Source organism: Musca autumnalis, unplaced genomic scaffold (assembly GCF_047663935.1).
Source record: "Musca autumnalis isolate F117 unplaced genomic scaffold, ASM4766393v1 scaffold_5, whole genome shotgun sequence".
NCBI classification, from domain to species: Eukaryota; Metazoa; Arthropoda; class Insecta; order Diptera; family Muscidae; genus Musca; species Musca autumnalis.
In genome coordinates, this window is record NW_027412088.1 from 162,017,666 (window position 1) to 162,039,497 (window position 21,832).

The window sequence follows — 21,832 nt, forward strand, 5'->3', positions numbered from 1 at the left end:
TACGAATGTTCCAATGATAAGCAGCCATAAGCCAACATGAAATTGCTGTTATTTCATCTGTATTTAATGATTTCACAAAATATGACATGCAATTTTTGCCAACACTTTGGACCAGACATTAAACCATTCAGCCAACCAGCCGTTCATTCGGCCATTCAGCCAACCAACACTTATTGCCGGTCTATATCATGTCTTGTTATTTTGACACCTGCCAAAAATTCTCAATAATTGTTGACTTTTGAATAACATGAAGATTCACACCTTGTTGAGTGAACGAGCAATAAACACTAACAGCTTTACATAGCTTCATTATAATCCGATTTATGTTTATACGCATTGTACATACTCGTACAGCTGAAATTAATGCAGAGGCGTCTTGAAATTTTCATTGAAGGTATTGAACTGAGGTACAGCTGATAGTTATTGTTCTACCCACGACGAAAAGATGGAGTAATTACACTATACAACACAAAAAATAATTACAAGAAAATTCGGCCAGATTATGAAAGAGGACCGAAAAAAAGAAGACACGTGTATCGGCGTTTTGAAAGTTTACGTCGGGAAGTAACCTAAATAGGCGTGGCAAGTTCCGCCCATTTCTACATGTTTTGAAATATTCGACATCAGATTCCTTAGAATCCTTGGATTTTAGGTATAAAGTGTCTTTGACAATATTACTGACAACAAAGCGGGGTATCTTTTTATGAAAAAAATTAACCCTCATGCGAGTCACTAAACGGATCTTTTTGGTCCTTTTTTCAAAAACGTTTAAAAACTCCTTTAAAATGTGATCGTATCATATCAAAATATTCTACAAAATTATTTGTCATACAATTTTACTATTGGTCCCCGAACACACCAAAACTCTAAATCGTACACAAACGCCAGGAATCTGCCAAAAATAAAATCACGTTTTAGGGTTCATGCTGTACTTTATCTGAGTTTATTATGTTTTGTGCCACAAAGCTTCATTCTGGATAGAATACGTCAAAGACAAAAATATTCTCCATCAAATTGCAATATAAGTCGCCGAATAAAAGAAATATGTATTTACAATATATATCAAGAAAATATATACATAAAATTTGCCAACAAAACACCCAAATATTTTTTGAATAAATTTGTTTTGTTCTTTTTTCGAGTTGATGCATGAAAGTAACATGAAATATAGTTTTAGACGAAAGGTGTTAAAAGGAGAAATATTCTACACAAAATTTCACTATAAGCCCCAGAACAAACTAGATATCTAAGTAAAATACTTTGTCAAGAAAATAACGTTACAAAATTAGACATTATAGGTAGAAATTATTTGTTAAACTTTCAGACTCTTAATTAAAATTTATTCCATACTGAGTCAAAATCTCCTAAAATACTTCACGTTTTTGGGATTAATGCAAAAGAAGAAATGTTCCAAATCAAATTTCATTATGAGTCTCTGAACAAAAGAAATTTGTAGCTATAATATTTAAGATCTCCAGAAGCTTTCGCTTTTTATATATGCACGCCCGCATTGCACGCAGAAGGTCGGGGGTTCGATTCCCCGGCCAGCCAACATCAAACATTTTTCAACGGTGGCAAAATACCCCTCAGTAATGTTGGCGACATTTCCTGAGTATTTCAGCCTTGAAAAACTTCTCCACAAGTAGTGTCTTAAGGCACGCCGTTCGGACTCGGCGATAAACAGTAGGTCCCATATCATTGAGCTAATATGAATCGTGGTGCATTGATATGAGAGAAGTCTCCCTTGTCCCGTATGAGATGTTGTGGAACAATGTTTTTGTTTGTTAACCCTATAAACTGACATATATGTGTGTATCATGAATGATCATAACAAATTTAGTTAGGATATAGCTAGTTACTTCGATTTCAAGGGTTAATTCAGTCAATTTTGTCAGAGCAAGGGTAGCTGCCACCAATATAGTATTTAGGACCATTCCAAGATCATGTATGTTAGGACTCGTATGTTAGATATATTCACTGGAGAAAAGCCTTAGACTATCCCCACATTTTCACATACAATATCAGGAACCTATGACTTATCCTGATGACGTTATTTTAGTTTATAGTACTAAAATACGTACTTTTTCAAAGTCCGATCTGGGTTATCAAAATTTTCCCTATATATATTCACCATAGATATTTCAAAAACAGTTTGGATCGAGCACACACAATCTTCTGAAAGAATTTATTATGAAAAACATCAATAAAATATATTTTGTGACTCAGGATAACAAAAAATGTGAATAAAAACGGTATAATATGGTCCTAAATCATATATAAAAAGCGAAAGCTTCTAGAGATGTTAAATATTATAGCTACAAATTTCTTTTGTTCAGAGACTCATAATGAAATTTGATTTGGAACATTTCTTCTTTTGGCACAATCCCCAAAAAGTGAAGTATTTTAGGAGATTTTGTCTCAGTATGTAAAATTTTGTGTAGAATATTTCTTCTTTTAACACCTTTCGTCTAAAACTAAATATCATGTTACTTTCATGCATCAACTCGAAAAAAAAGGACAAAACAAATTTATTCAAGAAATATTTGGGTATTTTGTTGGCAAATTTGATGTATATATTTTCTTGTTATATATTGTAAATTCATATTTCATTTATTCGGCGACTTATATTGCAATTTGATGGAGAATATTTTTGTCTTTGACGTCTTCTATCTAGAATGAAGTTTTGTGGGACAGAACTTAATAAACTCAGATAAAGTATAACAATAACCCTAAAATGTGATTTTATTTTTGGCAGATTCCTGGCGTTTGGGTACGATTTAGAGTTTTGGTGCGTTTGGGGACCTATAATAAAATTTTATGACAAATAATTTTGTAGAATATTTTGATCTGATACGATCACATTTTAAAGGAGTTTTTAAACGTTTTTGAAAAAAGGACCAAAAATACCCGTTTAGCGACTCGCATAAAAAGATATCCCGCTTTGTTGTCAGTAATATTGCCAAAGACACTTTATACCTAAAATGCAAGGATTCTAAGGAATCTGATGTCGAATATTTCAAAACCTGTAGAAATGGGCGGAACTTGCCATGCCTTTTTAGGTTACTTCCCGACGTAAACTTTCAAAACGCCGATACACGTGACTTCTTTTTTTCGGCCCTCTTTCATAATCTGTGAGGGGTTTCTTGTAATTTTAAAAAAAGTTTAATTTTGTTGTACAGTGTTATTAGCTCGAGACCAGCAAAATGTGAATATATGCCTACTGGTCCATCTGTTTGTTGAAATCAGACTTCATTGCGTTAGAAATAAAACACTATATGTCGAATTTTGGCGCATACTTATATTAATTCGAGGCTATTTTGAACCTTTAGTTACTGAACTTGTTAATGAATGTATTGCTTTTCTTAACTTAAGTAAGTCTATTAAACATAAGCGTCTCCCTGTATCATATTTTGAGGAGCTTTTATTTAAGAATTGCAAAAAATCTTACATATAATGTGATTCGATAAAAAACCTCATGCACAAAATGATTTAAAAACAAGTAAAAACGGCGCTACCCTCCACCCTACATTATATCGAAACTAGGTTTCTGTCATTTTGGTTGAACAGTGTGGCTAAAACATTCAGAATACCGAAAGTTGGGAGGTACCGTTCTGTGGGGGGCTACATGAAAACGTGGACCTATACCAACAATTTTGTGCTGTAAAGTTTATAATTTCCAAGAGGACTAAATTCCAAATTTAAGCCATTTTCGCTGAGATAATACGATTAAAACCTTAAAAATACCGAAAATCGGAAGGTACTTCTCTGTGGAGCTTTGTATGTATATGTAAACGTGTAACAATATCCACAATTTGCTGCCTTAATGTTTTATACCCCCAAAGAAGACTAAATACAAACTTTTGGAAATTTCGATTGAAAAATATAAATAAAATCGTTAATATACCGAATATCGGAAAGTCGTTCGAAGGAGGTTTATCAAAACGTGGACCTATACGACCAGACGGACGGGTATCAACTTTTTATGCTGATAAAGAATGTATGGGTACTCCCACTCAAAACCTTCAATTTTTTCTAAAAGTGCAGTTGTGTATCTGATTGTTTTAAATATTTTGTATAAGTAGCTTCTATTAGGGCGGCAGGGACGTACGAAGTGGCGGGAGGATGAGGGGTGGGCAGGGTGCCCTAACTATTTTGAAAAACAAAATTAATGTTTTCTCTAAAACAATTTTTTTTATATTCTTCAGAATATTCTATACTGATAATGTCTGAGAATTATTTAATTTTTTTTGTTTTAGATACATTTCCAGTAAAATCTGAATTACGTCTTTATGCTATGTCATTTCATCATCAAATAATAAAAGGTCGCGAAAATCTGTAATGAATATAAAAAGGTCTTGAGGATTTAAACTCATTCTATATTCAAACAAACTACGAGTTCAGTATTGTGTGGATTAGAAGTGCATGAAGTGACATGTCTATTGGACAAAATGTACGATATATCAAGAATTTTTACGTGGAGTATATCTCGAAAACCAATTAGAAAATTGTTTTACAGCCTTATTCTTACCTCTAGAACGGATCAACAGATTTGATCCAATTTTTGGATCTCGCAATATTTTGTCCAAACTTTACGCAAAAAAAACTTCAAAATGTTTCACTAAAATGGTGCGCACAATTGCTTTCGAAGATCCACATCGAGACATAGATTAGGTTCGAAGTTGGATTGTATTGATTCACTCCTTCAGGTACCTCCCACACAAAATTTCAAATATCCGATTTCACCGAAACTTTGAACATACTAAACTTCCAGACGTATATACACTAATGTTCATCTAAATAGAACCAACAAATTTGGCCTACATATACCTTTATATCTATCCTCTTATCGATAGGAGTTGTAAATTTAATTTTTTGTGGAAGTGTAGAGTATAGAGTAGCCGATATTTTCAATAAGTAACATGTTATATGCATATGCGTAATTTCTACTCGCTTTATGAAAAAATATCAAAACATTAGCATATTTGTATGTTTTAACGGGATAGAGCCACCTTAAGAATTTACACAAATTCTGAATCCAGATGTGGAAAACTTTTACAAAAGCTACTTAAAAAGCTTAAATTTGGAGGATTCCCACATTGGCTTAACTTCATCATTACATTCTTTACAGAGAGTAATGTTTAAGCAATCATATGATTGAATCTTCAAAAAAAAAAAAAAAACAAGTAAGAAAAGCGTTAAGTTCGGTCGGGCCGAACTTTTTATACCCTCCACCACAAATTTCAGCCATTTCGGTGGATTAATGTGGCCACAACCTTCAAAATACCGAAATTCGGAAGGTACCGTTCTATGGGGGCTATATGATGGCGTGGACCTATACCTACAAATTTCTTGGAGAAAGTTTTATACGCCTAAAGAAGACTAAGTACCAAATTTCAGCCATCTCGGTGTGATAATGAGGCTAAAACGTTCAAAATATCGAAAATCGGGAGATATTGTATTATGGGGGCTATATCAACACGTGGACCTATATAAACATTTTATGGTAGAAATGTCTCAGCCTCTGGAAACACAAAATACAATGTTACAACCGATTCTTTGGTCAAATGGGTCAAATACATTCAAAATATATTAAAATGACGCGTTCTTTATAAGGGGCCTTATATGGGGGCTATACCAAAACGTGGACCTATATAACCCAACTTTGGTAGGAATATTTTCTGACCTCTGAAGACACAAAATACCAAATTACAACCAATTCTGTGGTCAAATGGGTCTAATACATTTAAAATATATTAAAATGACGCGTACTTTATAAGGGGCCTTATATGGGGGCTATACCAAAACGTGGACCTATATAACCCAACTTTGGTGGGAATATTTTTTGGCCTCTGGAGACACAAAGTACCAAATTACAATCAATTCGGTGGTAAAATGGGCCAAATATCTTAAAAATTCCTTAAAACGACGACGCGTCACGCATCATTTTGTATGGGGGCTATACGAAAGCGTGGACCTACATAGCCCGCTTTCAATACCGAAAGTCCTACATAAATATAACATATTTTCCCAAAATTTCATCAACCTACGTCAATCCGTTCGGACGCTAGAGTGATTTCCACAGACGGACAGACAGACAGACGGACGGACATGGCTATATCGATGTAGAATTGCACGCTGATAAAGAATATATATACTTGGTGGGGTCTACAATGATTAGAGTAGTTACAAACGTAGTGACTAACTTAATATACCCCCATCCTATGGTGGAGGGTATAAAAAAAAACAAACAGAAAACAGCGAAGGCACGGGCAAAAGGGAATTTTTTAAGTAAATTCCAACAACATACTTACAGGTAACTGTGTTGATGTTACTTCAACTTACAGAAATCGATGATTTCTTAGTTGAATCGTGCTGTCAGCTTGCAAATATTTTGTTCTGGTGTTTTTTGGGAAAGCCGAAAAGTGAGCATCATTCTCATTAACATGAGAATACTCGATGCTTAAACATTTCAGTTTTTAACTTGAAAAATCATCATTTCAAAAACTGAAAAGCCAATTGATAATTCCCTTCGCCGGGATGAAATCATGATATTGGTATTCACTTAAAATATTATTGAATTGGAAAGACAGAAATTTGAATTATCCTTACCATATTTTCCCTGTTTCGGACTAATAAACTTATCAAATGTGACTTCTTCGCAATTTTGTTGTGGCCTTGAAAATTTTGAATACAATTCAGTTGAAAATGTTGACTTTATAAATTGCTTCTACAGATTTCTTTACAAGAATATCTTTGGAGCTCTAACATCGATTTTCATCATATTCCACGACTCTTATAAACATTTTCGGTTCAATATTTGTTGGCAATGAACACTCACGGCCTTTATTTTTAATCATAAGTAGTTTTTTGTAAAAGTTTTCCACATCTGACAAAGGATTTTTATAAATTCTTTCGTGTTGAAACATTCAAATATGTATGCTAATATATTGATATGTTTTCGTAAAGCCAAATGCCAAAACGTAAACCTGTAAGGATAATATTCATTCGAAAGATTTTTTAGTCTTTGTTTCAATTCCGTTGGAGAATTTGGTTAAAAATTTAAAATACCGCTCCGAACTTTTGTATGGGGCTAGGGTTATGACTTTTTGACCTTTTTTTTTCAAAAATGATTCCCTTTAGCGAGAATGAATGAACTTTTGCCTATTAATGCCAAAAATAATATTCATTCCATTTAATTATTAAAAAAGGTCACGCACAAAACACTTTGAAAAAAATGATTTTTTTGAAAATCCTATGAAATGAAAAATTTGTTCTCAAAAAAAAAAAAAAAAAAAATATTTCCTGTTGCATGAATGAATGACCTTTGACCTATTAATAACTAAAAAAACTTTTATTCCATTTAAATATTAACTTTCAATTTGTATGATATATGGAATAAAGTTATGTATGATATAAAATGATATGTATGTTATAATATGGCAATAAAATTGGTGAGAAACCAAAGCTTTTGACATTTTGGTTATGTCGTGTGATTTTATTTTTTCAAACAAGTAAGAAAAGTCTATAGTCGGACGGAGCCGACCATGGGATACCCTATACCACTATCCCTGGACAATCGCTCTCCACGGAACTTCTTTTCAATGATTGTGAAAATTTAATAATCAAATATCAGAGATGTAATGTATAATACTTATGACCAAAACCAAAAAGTTATCTAGCATGACAAGGAAAGGAAAATTTAGTTCACACAAACTAAAATGTAATGAAACCCAATTATGTAGTACTACTACTTCCGTTGTTTAATCGCTACGTTATTGAAATTTTTACCAATTTCACACAAAAGTTTCAGTCCATTTAACCCGCTAAGTATTATCTGATCTTCACGTTGGTTTGTACGCTTCTTCTTCATCATAAACTCAAACTTTGTTTAAAATTTTGCGGGTTATTATCACATACAAAGCCGCTACCAAATTGATTAAAATTTTGTTTTTGGTCCATTTCATCCCCTGAATATTTCACGATCATCACCAACCTCCTTAAAAAATTCGTTACAATCGGTCCATAATTGCGGCCTTAAGCTTGTTTACAAATTTTAATGGACTGACACACATCGCTAAATCGCTTTATCTCGTTGAGATATGAATTTTGGCATACCAAATAAGGGGTCTATTACGAATATTTCGTGGTGTTACACAAACTTTTGGAGAGACAATATGTAGCATGGGATAAAATGGGTTCTCTACACAGAACCCATTATATATTAGGCAGTAGGCCCGTTATCTAGCAAACACTTTATTGCAATTTACATCAGAGGAAAGGTCAGTAGTTTTTTTTCCATATGTAGGCTACTTTGCGGAATATATATGTCCTTAATGAATTAAAATATCGACCAAAAATAACATTTTTATATTTTTCATACAAAAGTAATGGTCCATTTCACCCGCTAAAGAATATCAGATCATCATTCAAAATTGTAGGCATCTTTTTCGACTTATACTCTTACCCGGTGCAAAATTTCGTGACTATTGATGTATAATTGCGACTTGTAGCGAGTTTATTATTACACTACAAACAAATAACGTAATATATTAGGCTGTAACTCTGTTATCTGATCATGCACACCAACATAATTGGCATCAATTGAAAGGTCAAGCGTTCCACTTTCAAGTATATTTCACTTGTCCGGAATGTCACTTCCAGGAATTAAGATATAAGCTGTATATTAAAAATTTTCACAATTTTCACACAAAAGTTTTGGTCCATTTAACCCTCTAAATATTATCCGATCGTCATTTCAAATTGCAAGCTTCTCGTTTGTGATATACTCTTACCTTATTCAAAATTACGCGTTGATCGGACTATTATTGAGACCTACAGAGCCGCTAGAAAATTGGATAAATATTATGTTTTTGGTCCATTTCACCCGCTAAATATTTCACGATCATCACCAATAAGAATAGGGATCTATTCTGATCTGAACCCGACCTCCATACAAAATTTCATGACGATCGGTCCATAATTGCGGCCTGGAGCGTGTTTACAATTTATAATGGACAGACGGACGGACGGACGGACACACATCTCAAAATCGCACATTGGGGGTCTCCGACGAATATTTCGCGGTGTTACATGAATTTTTACCAAAACAAACTTATAATACCCTTTTCCACATTGTGGTATAGGGTATAAAAAGCTCATATATGGAAACTTTGAAAGCTTTTTGTGCGTGAGCTTTTTTTGTCGAATCAACTTATAATTAAGATTTTATCTAATCATAGACAAAAGTTCATCAAAATATGATACAGGGATATGAGGTTGTAAAAAAGTCATAACCCTAGTGCATAACCTTTTCCAATATTTGAACGAAATAAACATTATTATAGTTATTAGTAGGTTTATATTTATTCATTCGTGCAAAAAAAAAATTTTTGAAAAAAATTTTTTTTTCATTTCATAAATTTTTTAAAAAAATTATATTTTTAAAATCGATTTGTGCGTGAACTTTTTTATATTTCAATGGAATAAACTATAGCGTAGTGATTATTAGGCAAAAGTTCATTCATCCCTGCTACAGGAAATCATTTTTGAGAAAAAATGTCAAAAAGTCATAACCCTATTATGCACAAACCACTTTGAAAAAAATTGAAATTTTTTGTTTTTTGTTAAAAAAATTATATTTTTAAATAAAAGCGATTCTCAGAATTGAAGAAAATTAGTGAGAAATAAAGGTCATGTCAGTTTAATTATCTCATGTGACTCTAAAGTTTATTTTTAATTGTATATCTGCTTACAGTAACTTCAAAAAATTCTCCATAATTTTGAAAAATTCAAATTTTATTTCATCAATTATATTTAATCATTTTGTGCGTGAGGTTTTTTTCACCGAATCACCTTATAATTATGATTTTATGTAATCTTATGGCAAAACTCATCACGCTATGATACAGGGTTATGAGGTTGTAAAAAAGTCATAACCCTAATGGGGACTATACCGAACGTGGTTTGATATGGTTCATTTTTAATTCTAAACATCTAAGGACTACTATATTATAATCTGTTCTAAATTTCAAACTTGTATCTAAAATATTATGAATTCTCTCTCAACTTAAAAAAAAACTTTAAAATAGCTCTACATAACGCTACACAACGTTCTTAACTTTCATGATTTTTGCCAAGGCGCAAACATTTTGTACATAGAAAACTTTCTTCATTAAATTTTAAAATTTCCGCTAATTTTTGAAGGTATTCCGTGTGGTCCCACGAGCGGAAATAGAAAAGTTTCTGACCAACCACTAAAAAATTTTTCACCTCGATTAAGACATCTCCAAAACTTAGTTTCTGATCGTTTTTACAGCATCTTCTGGCAATGATGATTTGTCAGTTTGATCCATCTTATAAACGTACGCTGCACCGCGATCTTATTTTTTCGAAATTTCTTGCCCCGATCCATACGGCATCCAACGAGAAAACCCCCATTTTTGCCTCCAAGTGATCACGCAATATCAAATGTTAGTTGTTGGGGTAAATGCCCAAGGTTGCCTTTATCTTACGGTATATAACATGGCGATCCACAGTGGTCCCACTTGTATGGAAAGGAGTGCCAAAAATAGTTATAATCGAGCTACCGCCTCGAAATTTTAAACGTAATTTTATAACGAGGCAAAAAGATTGAAAAAAAAAACAAGTAAGCAAATGCTATAGTCGGACGCGGCCGACCATGTGATACCCTACACTTTTACCCCTCGGAATTAGTTTTCAGCACATCAAAATCCCTAATGGAAGTAATAAACTTATTGTAAGAAATAACTTAATGTCACCTTAGCACATCAAGCTTAAATAAGACTGCTGAAGGTCGTGGGTTCGATTCCCCGGTCAGGTAAATTCAAATTTTTAATGGTGACAAAATACCCCTCGGTAATGTTGGCGACATGTAAAACTTCGCTTCAAGAGGTGTCAGATTCGGCGATAGCCTATACGAATCGGGATCCACTCATTGATATGGGAGCAGTCTCCCTTGTCCCTTTTTGGATGTTTGTGGAACAATCATATATATTTTACATTGCACACCCGCCTTGCCACATAAGGTCGTGGGTTCGATTCCCCGGCCAGGCAACATCAAAACACTTTTCAACGGTGGCAAAATACCCCTCAGTAGTGTTGGCGAAATTTCCTGAGTATTTCAGCCATGTAAAACTTCTCTACAAAAGTGGTGTCTTAGACACGCCGTTCGGACTTGGCGATAAACTGTAGGTCCCATATCATTGAGCTAATATGAATCGGGGTGCACTCATTGATATGAAAGAAGTCTCCCTTGTCCCTTATGGGATGTTTGTGGAACAATTATTATAATAAATACGCTAGGGCCCCACGTTTTTTTGCAATAATGTAAAAACTGAGTATTTCTCTGTCATGATAGAGTCAATTTGTATCATGGGAGGGGATGTTTGTACTCTACGCAAAATCCATTATATATGAGACAGTAGGTCCGTTATCGAGCACACACATTATTGCAATTTGCATCAGGGGAAAGGTCAGTAGTTCCTTTTCCATATGTTGGCTACTTTGTCGACATATGCCCTCCAGTATTTAAAATATGGACCAAAATAATTTTTTTTTATTTTTCATACAAAAGTAATGGTATATTTCACCCGCTAAATAACATCAGATCATCATAAAAAATTGTAGGCATCTTTTTCGACCTAAACCCTCGCGCAAAATGTCGTGACTATTGAGCTATAATAGCGACCTTTAGCGTTCTAATGACAACACTACAAACAAATAACTGGATATATTAGGCTGTAACTCTGTTATCGGACCACGAAAATCAACATAATTGGCATCAATTGAAAGATCAAGAGTTGGCCTTCCAAATATTATTTGCAGAGGCCGAATATGTCTTAAGAGAATAAGGATATAAGCTGTATATTAAAAATGTTCACAGTTTTCACACAAAAGTTGTGGTCCATTTAACCACCCAGCAAAATGTTCGATGCCAAAGATGCTATTCAAGAATGGGTGCAAGTGAAATGGAATGCCATTTTTTCAGCATCTTCACTCATTCTTTTTACAAGAGCGTGACCCCCAAAAGATGCAATTCATTTTCAGATCCTAAGCATGTAATCTTTACTAACTCGATGGAATGGCATCTTCAACAATTCTTTGGCATGGCATCTATACCAATCCTTTGGCATGCCATCTTAACCAATTCCCAAGAATAGCATTCTCACTAATCTATGGCATGTCATTTGCACCAACCCTTTGGCATGTAATTTTCACGTCTTGTTCGGAAAATGGAAAATGCTGTATTGAAAAATGATTTTCATTTTTTTTATTTTATTAATTCAAAGGAATTAATGAAATAACTATAATTTATTTATCATCATAAAGTTTACATCTATAATTGCAGTTTGTTCTCGTTGTTGTAGCAGTAGTTAATATGTTTGTATTCTCATTTTTCTACTTAATCTGACTCTGGGTCTATCACTCGTAAGAATGTGGCTATTTCGCTATTTATATGGTTTGTAACCACAAAGCTGCAAACTTAAGTTTCTTAGCAGGATTTGTAGGGCAATTGAAAAGGAGCAGTGTGTCGTGGGGGCCTGTGCTGTATGCTGGGCAGATGTTTTCCACGGTGTCATCAGTACTTGCCCTATAGGAATTTTGACGTCTGCACCATCCCGAGCGAATTGACCCAAAACTACTCTGGTTTGTCCTGACAGCTGGCGCTTCTCAGCTGCGATAGATGGTGGATGTTCTCCAAGGACCGCATTCTTGTGAATGCTACTTAAACCTGGTTGAAAGGCTTGTTAATCTAGAGGTTCTCTCTTGTAACGTTACACTTCTCTTTCTAGATTACGAGCACGGCTTGCTCTGAGTGAGTCCTCTGCTAATATGGAGATGGCCTTCAGCGCAGTTGTTGTGCTGCTTACGGATCCTATGCTATTGATCGGCAACTGGAAAGTTATTTCTGATGCTGGAAGAACTATAGCCACAAGGGTCCTTGCTACGGGCGACAAAAGCGAAATCGGGTTGTAAGATTCACCTTTGCTGGCATCCTTTTCGGGCTTCAGTAGCTGGCCTATTTTCCAGACTTCGGGAACGATGTGTTTGGCAAGCGACAGGTTGTAAATTTAAGTGAGAAACTTGACTTCCGGCCGTCCCGGCTGTTGCAGTCTAAACACCGCCGCTGCACGCAACAGAGTTTACTTCCTCCGCAACAGGTTTTGATTCATCTTACAAAAGAATTTTACTTCCGTCAGAGCAGTGCAGATTTCGACATTGACTCCAACTGCAGATTACTATTTCGTGAATTTTATTTTACAACGTTTTGGAAATTTTTGTTGTTTTGTAGGGATCTACAAATCGACTTGTTGAGCAGGGTTCTCTAGAGCAGGCAAGGAAACTTTTATAATTGGCATGTTCCTTTACTTTTAAAAATGGTAATTGTTGCAAAAATAGTGAAAGTGGTGAACTGCTCTCATATAAATTGTATGCTTTTAAAAGTAAGGAAACACTTTGCGGGTAAAACTGGTAACCTCAGGCATGTAAAGGAACACGACTAATACCAAAGAGTGCAGTCCGACTTTACTTTTAGCTCAATGATTGGGACTTCCTAGCATAATAAATCTTACATTGCTTTAAACGTACATATTTAGATAAATAAAAGAATATATACATGTGTAAACACAAAATTCATCTCTATTGGATGGAATGGGTTCAAATGCTAAGGAAAAGATCGGATCTAGCACGACTTCCTTTGAATTGGTTCAAATGCTGATGGAACGATCGGATCTTTCACGACTTCATTTGAACCAATGCAAAAGGTCCAGTGAAATCATGGCATCTCATGGAACCACTTCCATAAAATTTTGCTGGGCATCTAAATATTATCTGATCACCATCTCAAAATGCAAGCTACTTCTTTGTCATACACTCTTATTTAAATTTTCGCGGCGATCGGACTACAGAGCAGCTACATAATCGGGTAAAAATTTTATTTTTGGTACATTTCACCCGCTAAATATTTCACGATCATAACCAATTAAAATAGCGATCTATTCTGATGTGAAACTGACCTCCATACAAATTTTCGTGACGATCGGTCCATAATTGCAGCCTGGAGTTTGATTACAATTTATAATGGACAGACGGACACACGGACGGACGGACGTACACACATCGCTATGTATATCGCTTTATCTCGTCGAGATATGAAAAACGGCATATCACATTGGGGGTCTGCGACGAATATTTCACGGTGTTACATGAATTTTTCCCAAAACAAACTTATAATACCCTTTCCACATAGTGGTGTAGGGTATAATTAGTATAGTCCCCATATAAAGGTACGCCCGTTTTTTTCTATTTTGACAAATTTAGACATATTTTCCAACCTATTTGGTTGAAATTTTGCATTTTGAGTTCTGAGTGAATAATATACATCCCCGCAAAAAACGTTCAATATAGGTCCACGTTTAGGTACAGCCCCCATATAAAGGTACCGCCCGTTTTTCGGTATTTTGACGATTTTAGCCAAATTTTTTAACCGATTTAGTTGTAATTTTCCACTTTGAGTTCTGAGTGAACAAAGTAAATCTTTGCAAAAAATGTTCAATATAGGTCTACGTTTAGGTATAGCCCCCACATAAAGGTACCGCCCGATTTTCGGTATTTTGATTTTAGCCAAATTTTCCAACCGATTTAGTTGTAATTTTCCACTTTGAGTTCTGAGTGAACAAAATACATCTTTGCAAAAAATGTTCAATATAGGTCTACGTTTAGGTATAGCCCCCACATAAACGTACCTCCCGATTTTCGGAATTTTGAACTATGTTTACCAAATTTTACAACCGATTTGGCTATAATTTTGGATTTTGAGTTCTCAATACATAAAATACCTCCTTGCAAAAAATGTTGATTATAGGACCAAGTTTAGGTATAGGCATAGAGTGGTATAAGGGAATAACATACCGGGGGCCAGCTGGATTTTCTTTTATCGTAAACTAGAGACTTTACCCTGTATTTTAAAAAAATATGTGGTCTCCCAAATACTCATTAGTAAAACTCAACATAAATTTGCGGAATGCTTTGCGGATGAATTTTAAGTTTTTATGGCACCACATACACCGAGGTAAATTTGCAAACAAATTTTACTAGATATTAGAAATTTGATGTGTTTAGAGAAAATTTATTTCAATCGCAATCAAATTTGTTACCATAAATATTATCGGAACCACAGGCTTAATTTTTAATTTTACATACATATATGTATTTTGTCAATCGATCTGGTTTATGTTTTATGTAAAACTTCTCTACAAGTGGTGTCTTAAGGCACGCTGTTCGGACTCGGCGATAAACAGTAGGTCCCATATCATTGAGGTAATATGAATACGGGGTGCACTCATTGATATGAGGGAAGTCTCCCTTGTCCCGTATGGGATGTTTGCGGAACAATTAGATATATGGTTATGTAGGATTTTAAGAAACACGCACTACCTATGTCGTAATACAATGGACTTATTTCACATACATACTATTTTTCTACTTCCACATGAAACGTGGTTTTAACATCTTAACCCAAAAGGTTTTGTTAATAATCCCAGATTATTTCCGTATTAAAGGTCATGAGGAACAGATAACAACATGTGCAGAGATTTATAACTTCACGGTGAGCAGCAAATGCATTACTACATGTGCACGCACATACGAAAAAATTAAATGTTGGTAGGTAGTCATAGGCTAATGTTTTATTGGAATAAGGTTTAAGTAGTTGTGGGGTGTAAACCAAGGGGACATGTATACATATGAGATCTTTCCAAGATAAAGATATTAAGAATATTTTTCAGATCGTAATGTTTTTCTTAATAGAGGAAGCAGAGTTGAGATTGGTAAATGTGGTCCACTTTTGCGAGGTATTATCTATGATATATGGTTGTATGAAAACCATACATGATATACCACGAAAATCCTGAGATGGAAATCTGATCCTTGTAATCCATATATAGGTTGTATTTATTTTCAAAATTAATGCGAATTTTTAAGTTTTGTAATTTCTTATTTGTGGCCTAATGGAAACAATTCGAGGGTTTGATTTCAATATTTATTCTTTTTTTTACGTGGTTTGATATTATTCTTCAGGAGATAAGACGAAATTCGTCTTAAAGGTGACTATGTAACCTCTGCACGAATTAATCCTACCTTACTTATCCACCATGAAATGTCAACATTATAGCGTAGGTGTACTTAATGTTATCGTCTCCCAACATTCAAGTTTTTTATGATGATGCCAATTTTATTGTCCATATGATTTGACGAAATAGTCTAATGGAAAATATTACATAGCTAATTTTTAACACTCTATCAGCACCTAATTAATTAGCAATAAAATTAATGCGAAATAAATTAAGTTATTATTGGTTTCTAGCAAATTAGTGTCCATTAAAACCCCTTTTATCGGCGCTACTGAAAAGCACTACAAATTTATAAGTTTATTTACACACATTCATATTTTCGAATGTGTCATTCTCATTGATTATATTTATCTGAAATCGCTTGTTTTGAAAAGTGTAAAATGGCCTCTTGAAAGTTGTCAAAAATGTTAAGTGTTTTGTTGGAATATAAAATATTTAACATTTGCTTTTGTTTGGACAGCTACAATAGAAGCTTTTAAGAGTTCTTTTTGTTTGGGTGGGGGTTAGTTGGAAATCATATTAAGAATTTAACACCAATACAAATGGGGAAATAAATGCCAACAACAAATGAACAATTTGTGGTTGTTGTTGCAGTCATCCTTATTTGCTTTTGATTATGGAATTAATGAAGAATGCCATTAATTTGTTATATTTGAATGAAATTGAGTGAAGAGTTCAAACGTTGGTGTGGGTGACATGTGTGGTGTGTCAACAAGTGTATATTTGTGTGGGTGTGTGGGAGGAAAAGTGGATGCATTCATTACTATAACATAATAAACCGCAAAACTATTGTCATATAATAAAAAATATAAAATGGAAAATGTCACATATATAAATATTAAAATGTTGTTTCTAGAACATACATTGGGTGTGTTTCCAAAAAGAAAATTTTTAAGAGTATATAAAAAAATATTATTAAATTGGCAAAATTGGTGGACTCTTAGTGAAAGAATGCTATCATTATTACAATTTCTACTTTTTTAGTCATGAGGAGTGTTAGTCTGGACTTCTAAGATTTTTACTAACTGCTGATATATGTCAATTTTAAACTATACTATGAACCCATCTGCCCTACTTTTTGAACTATCCAACGATCTTTTTTGTACTTTTACTTCCACCTGGTGAACAATTCCGCTCTCAGATAAAATCATGGCATTTAGATTTCAATCTTAGGACTTTCGTGGCAAATCATGTATGGTTTTCTAAAGAACCACATATCACAGATAATACATCACGAAATTTGACCACATTTGCCACTCTTATCTCTGCTTAATCAAATTCTATTGAGAAAAACATTGGCACCTGAAGGTACATCATATCTTTATCAACGCAAGATCTCATATGCATTCATGTCTCCTTGGTTTACTGCTCCACAACTACTTAAACCTTATTTCAATAACACATTAGATTATGACTACCTACCACGATTTCTATATGTGCACATGTTGTTATGTATTTGCTCTTACCTTGAGGTTGTTAATCCCTACACATGTTGTTATCTATATTGCATCACCTTTAATATGGAAATAATCTGGGATTATTAAGAAAATCATTTGAGTAAAGAAGTTAAAACCATGTTTTATAAGGAAGTGAAAGAAATAGGCGCCAAAATGCATGTGAAATTATGTCATTGTATAACAACATATTGCATAACAACAACATAAATCTGCTCACTATTTTATAATATATTCTTCTAAATGAAAAGGTTGCAAAACCTCAGATATGGGTGTTGATATTATACACAAAAAGTCAAAAACTGTGAAAAAAGTGCATAAATATGTACGCATGAAACAAATAGTGGTTGAAGGGCCTAAGAATGTCCTAATCAAAGATAGTCTTGGGTTTTGCATAGAATATAGACAAAGTTTCGAACATTCACTGGACAAATGGATTGCACTTTCGTATGTGCTAGGAAAATAAAAGTGTAATGGCATCAGATTAGTAGCCCGCACTTGTACATAACACGTACTGTGAAAAGCGTAAATGGCATATTGCATTAATGATCTTTTTTTATTCCTTTATTTATTCCGCTTGGGAACATAGGGCTTCTACAAGAGAGTTCCATCTTAATTTATCGTTACAAATATGTTTTAAGTTTTCAAAATTTGTATTTTGCTTTGATATTTCTTGCAAGACCGTTCTTCGCCAGGTGATTTTTGGTCGTCCAGGACGTCTGCTACCTTGAGGGTTCCATTCAGGGCCATTCTAGCTATACTATTATGTGGCTTCCGTAGTATATGGCCTATTCATTTCCATTTTCTTCTTGTTATTTGGCGGATTATTGGTTCCTCTTTTGTCATTATCCACAGATCAATGTTTGTGATTCGGTTTGGCCAGAATATGCGACATATTATACGGAGCCATCTGTTCACGAATGCCTGAAGTCTATTGATTATATATGTCGTAGTTTTCCACGTTTCACAACCATAGAGTAGGGTGGATTTGACACATGCGTTAAAGATTCGTAATTTTGTCTTCTGTGAGATTTTATATAAACGACCGAAAGCGGCGCGCACTTTATTAAGCCGGTTATTTAAGTCGTTATCTATTCCTCCATCCTCTGACATTACGCTACCAAGATAGCAAAAAGCCGATACGTACGCATTAATGATCATAATGGTCTAATATTCCGACTCTTTAAAGAAAATGTGCAATTTACGTACAGTCGTTTGTGTAAGGAAATTAAAACGAGGAAAGAATAAGTCAGTGCGCCCTGAATATGCCTTATATCTACTTACTTACTTAGCTGGCCCATTACAGAACATTTGTTCCATAGACCGAACTAAGAAAAGATCTCCAATTCTCTCTGTTTCGTGCTTCGCTTGCCGCGCCTTGTCATCTCTTCATCCACTTGTTTGCGTCATCTATTCTTTGGCCTGCCAATTCTGGCCTGCCTTTTTAGCGGGTTCATCATCGCTCATTCTTATTATATGGCCTAGCCAACGCAATAGCTGCATCTCGATACGTTTAACTATATTGATGTCGTTGTATAGCAGATAAAGCTCATGGTTCATACGACGTCGATATTCACCGTCAACGCAGATCGGTCCGTAGATATTTCGAAGAATTTTTCTCTCAAGCACGCCAAGCACTGCCTTATCTGCTTGCGCAAGTACCTAGGCTTCGGAACAATACATCAGCACGGGTAGTATCAGTGTTTTGTAAAGCGCTATTTTTGTTTGACGAGTTGTGGCTTTGTTTTTAAAGTGCTTACTTAAGCCAAAGTAGCATCTGTTGGCCAATGTCGTTTGTTGTATTTACGGCGGTGCCGAGGTATACGAAGTCTTTTACTACCTCAAAATTATAGGAACCAAATTTAACAGTTAGTTGGTCCGATCTCAATGGACGCATTGCGCGTCGACACCATCAGCTTGGTCTTCTCGCCGTTTACCGCCAGACCCACTTTAGCAGATTCTCCTTCGACCTTCATAAAGGTATCGGTTACTTCTTTTACTGATCAACCCATGATGTCTATATCATTAGCATAAGCCAGTAACATGTGGCTATTGGTGTAGATTGTGCCACTTCTTTTGGCGTTTGCCTCTCGTAGAACCTTTTCTAGCAGGATATTGAAAAGATCACACGAAAGGCTGTCTCCTTGCCTGAAACCTCTTTTGGTACAAAACTCTTCGGAGAGGTTCTTTCCTATTTTAACTGAAGATCTTGTATCAGTTAGAGTCATTTTACAAAGCCGAATGAGCTTTGCGGGGATAACAAATTCAGACATTGCTTGGAATACCTTTGAACGTAGCGGGCTGTCGAAGGCTGCTTTATAATCTACAAAAAGGTGGTATGTGTCGATTTGCATCTTCATGATTTGTCGCAGGGTAAATATCTGGTCAATGGTGGTCTTGCCAGGTCTAATGCCGCATTGGTATGGTCCAATTATTTCGTTGACCATGAGCTTTAGTCGTTCGCACAATATCCCTGACACAATCTTGTAGGCGATAGGGAGAAGACCTATAGTTGGAGCATAAAGCCTTATCTCATTTCTTATGGACGGGACACAGGATGCTCAGGTTCCAATCGTCGGGTACGCGTTCTTCCTGCCAGATGGAGCTAACTAGCTGATGCATACACCTTATTAGCGTGTCGCCTCCGGTTTTAAACATCACGGCTGGTAGGCCATCAGCTCCTGCTGCCTTATTATTCTTCAGCCGGTTTATTGCTGTTTTTACCTCATCTTGGCCGGGTGGTATATATTCAATACCATCTTCTGGGATTGGATCTGTCGTCGACTTCGCTACTATTGTATACCAACAGTTTGAAAAAATGCTCTTTCCATATCCTTAGCACACTATCTGTATCAGTTACCAGATTACCTTGCTGGTCACTACAGGAGGATGTGCCAGTTCCAAAGCCATCAGTTTGATGTTTCACTCTTTGGTAGAATTTTCGCACTTCATTCTGTCTCCTCGATTTGTTCACACTCCCGCTTTTCCATCTCTCTCTTTTTCCTGCGGAAAAGACGTTTCTCCTCTCTCCTTTTCTCCCGATACTTCTCTCGTGCGCTACGCGTTGCTACTGATTGTAAAATAGCCCTGTATGCCGCATTTTTCTCTTCGGTAGCAGCACGACACTCCTGGTCATACCATGGATTCCTTGGGGGAGGTCTCTGGTATCCAAGTACTGATTTTGCGGCTGTTTGCATGGAGTGGGCAATGTTTTGCCATTGTCCTGATATGTTATCGGGACGAGGAGTGCTTTGATTAAGCAGTTGAGTGGAATATGCTGTGACTATCCGTTGTGATTGCGGCTTACCGATGTCCAACTTCCGTGTTGTGTCTGTTCTCACTATGTTTGCTACGTTTAATCTTGTCATCCTATATGCTTTATATCACAAAACTAAATATTAGTTGCAGAAGGGTTGGCCAACCAAATTTTGGATGTTGATGAAGGTCCCGGAGTGGAAGAAGTCTATTAATTTTGGTTATGGCCGGATAATATTTCGCCGGTCGGCATGGGCAAAAACTTATTTGGAGAAGAAGTCAACGTTTTATTCCAAAGCAAATATCTCAGCGTCTATAAGTAGTACACCAAAAGCAAAACCTGACGATGAAAGTAGAAAATATCACGTTTCTAACTATGTAAGTTGTCGTAGGTGTCCAAACAACGAATATATCGCAATAGTCGCTAATGAATCCAAACTTTTCAAACTAAATTTTAATGTCGAATATCACAGCTTTGGTTGGGGACTTTCCAGACTCAAAGCCTGACTATGAAAGTAGAAAATCCCGTCTTTACAATGATGCAAAGTAGGTTGCGTAGATGGCCAAATAACGGAGATATCACAATAGTCGGTCATACATCCCATTTTTCCATTTTTTAAATCACGCTACAGGTCGCAATTTTGATCGGATAGTCACGATCTTTTTAGGGTTAACGGAGGTCCCATGGAGGAAGAAGTATATTGAGTTTGGTGATGGTCGTATTATATTCAAGACTCGGACTGGGCAAAAAAAAACTAATGTGGACAGCAATTCAAAGTTTTATACTTATGAAAATATCTCCGCTTTTAGATGTCGTATTCCAAAAGGAAAGTCCGTCAATGGATGAGGAAAATATCACCTTATTATGATGCAAAATAGGTTGGCGCACTTCCCACTTTCCCATTTTTTATTTGAATTGTACTGACGAGTTCTCAGCTTTGGTTGGACGCGTTTCAACAAGGAAGATATTCT